A 9,347-nucleotide genomic window follows, 5' to 3' on the forward strand; every position below is an offset into this window, starting at 1 on the left:
AATAACTGAGCAGTTTCCTGCTACCTGAGGGTCCTCTCTACAGGGCAGCTCTAGGAACATACAAAACACATTTTACACTGGACTGAAGCCAAATCTGAAACAATGCTAGATCTGAACCTCTACTGACTAAATTGGCTGTGTTCCTTATCCTTTGTTTTGTGTGGGTGGTGGCTTAATCTAGTTACCCACAAAACTAACATTGCTGAGGCACGCAGGGCTGGCCGATGCTGATACTTCCTTGCAACTTAACCTCCATTTTCACTGAGCACAGCTGTGGCTGAGCCATCTTACTCAGTGTCTCTCCTTCAGTTAAAAACGTATTGTCTCCTGACTGCTGTGCTGAACAGTTTACATGGTGATATGTTTCTAAAGATTTAAAACCATGGAAACTACTTTTGAACACAGGATTGGGAAGCGACATCCGAGTCTACTTCCGATGTTCATTAAACCCATCTCGCACTGACTACACTGCACCTTGAAATAATGACACGGTCATGTCATCCAGCAAGCTAATGCCAAATGGCGGCGTTTGGGAAGGAATTGCTCCAAACAGAAGGAAAGTTCCAGAAACAATTTAATTTTGTGTGACAATATGACTGCAGAGCAGTTCAAGGGATCCTGGTGATGTACTGTTGGAAATAGGAGGTGTTCTGTTACTGAAGATTTCACTGTTAGTCTGGCAGGAGCACTTCACAACAAAGCTCTATCACAGAACCCGCTGTGGGACACGACTTTAGGTGGGAGGAGTGAGGAATCTTGCTGCTTTACTTCCCAGCAGGGCAGACTGTTACCACTCGTAACATTTTCCTCCCTCTCTATGCCTTTGTATGGAGGTAAGAGAGATTGTATCACTTGCTCTGTTATTACCAAACCATAGAATAAAGCACCTGATTTGCATTTCATATGCTATTTTTATAATGTATGAAGAATAATATTTATGCTGAGCTGTTAAATATTGACAGTAGTCCCACCCTATTTATCAAATACTGACAGCTGACCAAGCAAAGGAGTAAAAATTATTTGGAAATTTGGATCTTGTTGAAGCCTTTAAATATACTTCTAGAAGTTGGAGGCTTTCCCAGTTCACACAGCTACTCTAACAGCTAGAAATAGTTTCTCCCTTCCTTATGCCAAGAACTTGGTTAAGAAATATATAGCAGAAGGGAGGCACTTCTAGCAGGGCTGAATTCTTTTAATAGTTCAAGATAGAAGAAGAAAAAAAACTGAAAAAAAAAACTTCTTTGTCTGGAAATGATCAACATCAATGAAAAGTCATCCTGAATTTGAAAATTTGGGGGCTTTGGATGGAAGCGGTGGGGCTGAACAATAGTTCTGAACATCACAGAGTCCAGCTCCTTCCTGGCTGTGCCTTTGTTCAGCAATGTTCTCTCCGAGACCTTGGCTCTGCTTTTGGGTGGAGTACTCACTTCGTACATTGTCAGTGCAAACAACACTGAACTCATTTGAACACAGTGTGAACTCCTGCTAAACTTGACTGCCTAAACCCATGGATCTATGACACTTAGAACTTTGAAAGCATCAATTTGCCTGAGAACAGCAATTCCCTGAGCTTCAGCTACCATCAGCAAGAATGCATTTTTACTGAGTACTGCAAAAATAACAGCGCTGTACAAAAATCATCTTCTTCCCTAACTATAGCTGATCAGAAGATACTAAGTATGTTACCCTAGTGGAAATAAACCTCAGTGAATAAAGTGCTCTTGGCCTTCTTTAGTGGTATCCATACAGGCAGCAAATTTCGGTTTGCTGGTAGTGTACAACCTCTTTTTAAAAGTAAGGAGTTTTTCTTAGGCTATCAAAAAGGAGAAAACTTCCATGGACTTAGGTTATAAACCTACACAAATCCAAGAAGTCAAGGTAGATGGATAATTGGATAATGCAGGAGACCTGGATAGTAGTCCTCTTGTGCCACTGACTGACTGCAAAAATGCAGTCTCCAGAATGCAGTTAATCCCGGTTGTGATGGGAATGCATCAAAGGAAACACATTTCTAACAATCATAAAGATACTCACCCAGATAAACCTGGGACTCTCATTAAAAAAAGTCCCAACAGAATATAAACATTCTTTCAGCTTCCCCTCCCTCTCCCCCCCCTCAGATTCCTCTCCTTATTAACTGGATCAGGAATTATCCCGTGCAGCCATAGACACCGAGAAACCTGATGTACTGTATTTCCATGTGTAAACCCAGAAACTTAACACGTAGTTCCACAATACTTGGAAGATAAGATCTGTTTTATAGCAAATAGACTAATGCAGAAAAGAAGAAAACCTGTCCCTGCCTGTTTCAAACAATGAGATAATTTTAGTTCCAGACAAGCTATTTCCTAACATTATCTAAACTATAGCTCATAAAAGTTTATGGACTCAACCTCCAGAGTGAGAAAACAATGGATGTGAGTATCTTCATTAACGGTAGTATGAGCTCAGTGCCACAGGCTTACTGCTTATAGTGAAGGTAGGTTATTGTACCCAAATCTCCTAGTAGGTTACTCATACTTTCATTAATTAGTTATTTATATTTAAAAACCACAGAGAGGAAGCAGAATTTGTGAAGTACTGATTCAATACCTTGTTGCACAATTTACAGATAGTGTCCTCAGTCACACTGTGGTTGTGCTCTACAACAAGTCTTCAGTATAGGAACTCATCTGGGTAAGAGCTGGCGTGTGCTTTTGGCACAGACTACTCTGCAACAAAGAATTTCAATTTATAGAGATATAATCCAGTAAATCTTTCTTCCAGTGCAAATTGCTTTGAAGTATTGAAGAATAGTAGAAATTTCAGCATTATTGAATTATGATCCCACATCATGTAGGAACATGCTTGCTCTCCTCAAGTAATAAAATAACCGCTGCCACCTTATTACATGCACAACCAGTTCAGATCTGTTCTCTGGCCTCAGGCCTGCTGAAAACCACACTATAAATCCAACCTTCTGTTAAAACTTAGTTGGGAGAATAAGGTACAGGTCAGAATGGTCTAAGTATTAGCTGATGAAGAAAAGACCCTCCTAACTATGTTGACTTTATAGCTCTAGCTATTTTTCAGCTGGAATCCACAAATGTTTATCCAGTCTTCCTATGATGTGCTTTGATCTCTTACATCTTTATTTTTAAAAACACAGATAAGATTCCTGTATCCACATTAGACAAATAGGCAGAGGAGATATCACAGTGGGTTGAACTTCTGTTTGGATTCTCTGTCAGTGTTTATAAACATCAATGCAAAGAAATTCAAAATCATATAAAACCCCTGTGCTGATCTGGCACATTTAATATAAGGCAGACCTATGCTATACAAATGAGACTCCCAATCACTTATTTGTGAATTACAATTTGTTTGTCTGTTTGTTTTGTTTGGATTTTGTTATTATTATTTAAGAAGGGCATTTACTGTTGTATGACTACCACCCGAGCTTTCAATATTGAATGGATTTTCTAAAGGAGAAAAAAATGGAAGGGAAATATGTCTAAATAAACAAGGCAGAGGTTGTCTTCTGATGGGAAATTCTTTAATATTGTGAAACAAACATTCACAAGAAAATTCAGCACAAGAAAGCCAGGCTTTAAACAAACAAACAAAAGATGATGGTGACAATAATGTCCAAGCAAGTCAGAGGGCAACAGGCAAAGCGTGGCCAGGAAGGGGGAGGGACAATGAGTGCCAGTGGTTCCCTACTCTCCAGAGCCTAAAAGCCTAAAAGACTGGCACAGCAGAGCTGACACAGAAAGGGCAGGAAGCTACAGTGACACTGTAGGTCCTGGGCAGCACAGTCTGGCACACTGAACTGCACTTAGTTGCAGTCACAAGAACTGTCCTGTATGCTGTTGATTCCCTAGTAACAGGCATCCTGTAACAGCCCTCACACAATACTCCTGTGCATCCAGGTTTGGTCCTTTGCTTTTAGTGTGTAAGGGAAAGCATTTACTGAATGGGTACCTGATATAGTAGGGCTCATGCTAAATGTCTAGGCACTTTGTATGCTATGGTGTAGTAAAGGCACTACAGGAGGAAGAACAGCATTGTTTTAAAAGCTCAGCTTCAGAAACAAACCCAGTCATGTCATTACAAACATGCAACAGAGAGAAGTGTATTCATCCTATCACATCTGTGCCCTGCAGGCAATGTTCTGAGAGAAGTCTGTGAAACGTGTACTTGCAGCTATCTCAGACAGCTCCACCTAGAACTGTCTCAGCTCTGGCTCTCCCGGTGCTGACACCATGCCAGCAGTGTGTACGTGATCCCCTCATGTTCCTACGCAATTCTGCCTGTGTTTAACCAGCAAGCATTTACAAACACACTGCACAGGAAAACAAGGTAAGCATGAAAATGGTCTCAGGAGTCTGATTTGCATCTTTTGTGTTCATTTGTGTACGCTGCAGAAGGGCACAGTGATCTAAACATGTTGGCACTCCTGAGTGTCTCAGGGAAGGACTGTGCTGCTGCTCAGCTCTCAAACAGCTCCAATCCAGCCCTGTGTCCAAGCAGTTTGTGATATTGCTGATACTGTTGTGACCTCAGCCCATGGACTGAGTTGGTTAAATGTTAATTAACCAAGGATTTTTTTATATGTTTTATAGTCAGAACCGAGCTCCATGCTACTATGATTGATGCATTACCTCCAGTAGTTGCAGTACCGCTGGGTACTTTTGCTGCAGTCTGTCCTGTTGGCTACTCTTTAGTCCAGCATCAGCAATTACTAGACCTTAAAGATCCTAACCTGTAATTGTCACTAGCAGTCCTGCTGCTTTCCACTGGCCTCAGGCTCCTTGTTCCATTGCTAATCCTATCCCTTTGAGGAACAGAAAGGGTCAGCTGTAGAGCTCAGCCAGACATCCTTTACTAAGGGAGCATGAGAGGTTGCAACCACAAAGCTGGTGTATCAGTGGCTGAATGGTAACTGGTTGGCCAAACCCAGCAGGTGGAATCCAACTGAATCACTCACAAGAATCCTTTATGTGTTACACACATTTTACTAGATTGCAGGATATGTTGGCTAACTGGCTAAAAGACATTTGCATACACAAATAATTATCTTGGCATATGCTTTTTGCTGCTTTTGAAGCTTGCCTTGTTAGCAATCTATACATAGTGTAAAGCTAAGCTAAGGTCTGGATTTCAGTAGCCTGTCAACATTAACATTGCATAGCATTGCACTGCACTGTGCAGATTACCTCAGGGATCTGCAGTGGCTGACAGTTTCCTCACTGGTTATCACAGCTTTTACAGTTCAGCTATGCCAAGGCCTGCTTGTAGTGGTTTTAGGCTATGCCTCTAAAATTTAGTTACAGTTTTGAGCAGAAAAGTAGAAAATTATAAATAAATCACTATTGGGTGTAAAAAGGAAAACAAAAGATTATTCTAGAATAAGAGGAGCTGCACCATAACAATTCTTCCCTTTTTCTCTTCTCTTCTGATCTCTGGCTGTTTTGCTTTTCTTGGGAGGGATAACGTGCTGACCTTGGCTAAGTCTAACTTCTCTCCTCCTTTCTCTTGCCCCTTTTGTACAGGGGAATAAGGGGAAGGCAGGGAGGGAGAAGCTAGTATCTTCCCCTGGTCCTTGGGCAGGGTGGTCCTTGTGCTGTTTATGAATTGTAAATATCTATATAATATTGTAAACACTGTATTTTTTATATATGTTAATTGCATTCCATTGTAGATTTTGCTTGTAAATACAGCTAGCTTCATTTGCTTCTAACTGAGTTGGTCTGGCAAAAGTTAATGCTGGGGGGAAACTTCAACCCACCCCACTGCTGTAACTGCTGTTACAGAATTATGCAAAGTGGTGAAGAGACACCAGAAAGACTCATACAGAAGAGCACAGCAATTTTTCCTTCACTACTGCTTATGGCTCCAAGAAGGAACAGAGATATGGAGACATGCACTCATGAATTTTTGCATAATGCATCAGACCTGCACAGACTTCAGCAAGAAACCTCTCTTCATCCTCCTGTATCAGAGTACATATTTGAGTGAACCATGACAGTACTGAAAGAGACAACTTTTGTTATGACGACACCAGCTGTCTAGGTTATCTCCTTCAGATACTATGACAACTACTTGGCAGTATTGTCAGGACAACATCCCTTGCCATGGTGGAGACTTCATATGAATGTTGTTTACTTCTAAATTGTCAGCACCAATGATATACCTGAAATGAACACCCAGGTCTCATAACCTACTTCTGACTCTTTGAAGGAAGAGATGAGAAACTGCTTTTTCTGCAGTGTTTATGGAGGGGGAACAGAAATCTCAGTGCACACTGCCTTGTTAGAGTTTCACAGATGTGCCTGAACAGTGAGGAGTTACTGAGAAGGCTCACTTATGCATGTAGGCATTGGAGAAATGAGGTTGTGCTTGTTCGGTCTACTTGGTTGAAGTGGCTGCTGAAATTGCAGTTGCTTGCTCTAACCTGCCTCTAGCAAGCTCTAGTCTGTGCCATTATCCATGCATCCTACCCTGCCCCCCTCTTAGGGAGCTACAACACAAGCTCTTCCTGCTGTTGCTCCTTTCTGCCTGCTGAGGCTCAGTGTCCTCACTTCACCTTTCCCATACATGGCAGAACATAACCCCTGCCATGTGCCTCCCTCTTACCATCCCATACACAAAAGGAAGGGCATTGCCATGCCTCCATTTCATAAAGGAAAATATCTATCAAACAGACTCAGGAAAAAAGCTGTTAGCTGCCAGTGGTACGAATGCTGTCTGCACAGTGCAGCCTTCTCAATGCCTGCATAGACAGACACAGTCCCATGCAGAGGGCAAGGCACAAAGAGTGATTAGCTTTCCAGCTGAAATCTGTAATGATGAAGTGCCACCCCAAGCTATGTGGGCTGAGAGGTACTATGGAAATTGTGATGTACAACCCATGTTCAAAACAGAGAGCGTTTTATCACACAGCACAAAACATTTCTCCCTTTTCCAGAACCTTAAGGCTGAGTATATTCCTTAAGTCTACTGGAAAAAAGGGGAAGAGTTCATCTGCACAAGTTACTTAGTACAGAATTATTTTTGTGCATTGGACTGAGCATGAATGGATTGATTTGCCCAATAAAAATAACAGTTCATATATTTATCTGGAGAGGAAATTTAAACAATGCTATGTTCTTCAGCAGAAAGAAGCAGTGATGACAGTAATAGTTTAAAATAAATCTAGTTGCTCACAGTAATTACCCAGATCATATATTGTCTGTGCAAATGCACAGTCCAGGGCCTGTGGCAACATCTTAGAATATATTACTTCTGTCACACCCTCATGCTCTCTTCTCCTGTAAAAAATACCCAGCTAATTTTAACCTTGACAAACTGCTTCCATGTGTTATTTTTAGCTTTAAACACTCAAATTAAAAATGCATTTTTTAACACAACACTTCAGGAGCTGAAAGGAATGGATGGTTTTGCTTTCATCAGCACAGTGAATTCCTTTTTAATTTCTGTATTTTTTTTAAACTTATCTTTCAGTTTTTATAGCCCAAATACCATTTTATTATTCAATTAATGGAATCTAGGCAGCATATTTAGTCTACAGTAACTTCTTCCAGATGATACATGCTTTAGTGAACTTAGTGGTGACTCGTTTGCCTGCCAGATTCCCTTGCCACAGAGTCTCTGTTGCTGTTGTTGAGCAAGAAAGAAATAAGACAGCGGTTTGGATAACAAAGTCTTCAGAGACTAGCAAGTGGAGGATGCACAAGAGTGTCCAAGCAGGAACTGAGGGTACTGGCCAGACAAAAAGCTCCAAAATCAACTGAATTTGTAATTGAGAACACAAAACCCCTTAAATAAATCACTGTTGGCTTGGTACCTAAACAGGACTCTGAACTGCAATTTTTAAACTCATAGTGCTTTAAACGTAGATGTATCAATCCTTGTGATGGCATTGTCAAAATAAATGAGGCATTCATAACCTGCATGTTGCAAAGGAAAAATCAACCAGTTGCCAGTGAAAGCAAATTACAGTGCAGCAAGATAAATTTCCTAAATTCAGCACTCCCTCTAATTAAGATTAATTAGTTGCAATCAAAAACATCAGAGAACAATGTGCATGGGCTCACTTAGGTCTCCAGGGCACATGGGAAGATTAGTGGCTTATATTAAGGGTAATAATTTTCATTGAGCAAGGAAGACTTTTCTTTATCAGAAGGGTGATCCACCCCTTTCTCTACATGTTCTTTCTCTGTGGACTTTTAAGCACTTTCTTCCATCAGTCCTGTTCTACCTCCACTAAGGAAGTCTCTTGTTCCTGTCTCTCTTCTAGCATGTAGTTGTAGCAGATAGTTCTCCTATTACAGCCAGAAGTTGATTACCTTTTTCCAATGTAACTTGAAAATCACTCCACTAGTGTTCATCCAGTGCTTCTGGACCATGGAAGGTGGAAGCTGCTATGTACCTACAAGAATCTAGCTAATTTTGAAGTATGTAATTAAAGATTTTAAATATATATACACCACATATATATATATCACATATATATATACACCATATATATATATATATAATCACATATATATACACACCATATATATATATATATATATATAATGAGATCAATAGATAAAATTATTGCTACTTCTTCTGGTCTCTTGCCAGTTTCATAAAGCTAATGTACTGAACCTGTTAATCCAGACACTTAATTAAGGGAATAGAAATGATACATTTTAAAAGTTCAGATTTATATTCTTCAGTAACAAACTGCCAAATAGCTTTAGATACACTCTTCTGCCAAGTGGTATGGCTGCTACCAGAGGTACATCTTCAATCTACATCTGTGTGCATATAAAAATAATCTTTTATTATTAAATGGAAGCATTATGGAATCTTAGTCAAAGTTTGTCTTCCATGAAGAGATGACTTCAAAGGAGACTTGGCTTCTGTGTATTATTCTCTGTGCTGGCTCCCCTTGAATACAAATCCACACCAGGCCAAACCTGCATGATAAAATCCAATCTCAACTGTTCTGTGATAAAGGAAGATGCAACATACCTTAATTAAAGGCTCTTTCCCTTAAATGTTAGGGAAAGAAGACACATTCACAGCACAGTGTTTCATCTGAATGGTTAATGTGTAGATACCCCTCTGAAGATATAATGACATACTAAAATGTGTTTGGTTAAAGAGTAGGTATTGTAGTGTCTTGAAGAATGTTATCCCTTTTGAAGATCACTTAAGTGCAAAGAATGTATAAAGGCAGCCTGTAAAGTCAGAAAGTCACCCAGGCAGAGAAAATGTTAATGTAATCCAAGCTGAGAACAAAAGGTAAGGGGAAGAAATGAATGTTGCATGAAATGAAAAGAGTGTAGCTTCAGCTCTGAACAACCTCAGCA

This window comes from Melanerpes formicivorus, unplaced genomic scaffold (assembly GCF_026170545.1).
Source record: "Melanerpes formicivorus ecotype bairdi unplaced genomic scaffold, bMelFor1.0.p_v2 SCAF_14, whole genome shotgun sequence".
Lineage (NCBI taxonomy): Eukaryota > Metazoa > Chordata > Aves > Piciformes > Picidae > Melanerpes > Melanerpes formicivorus.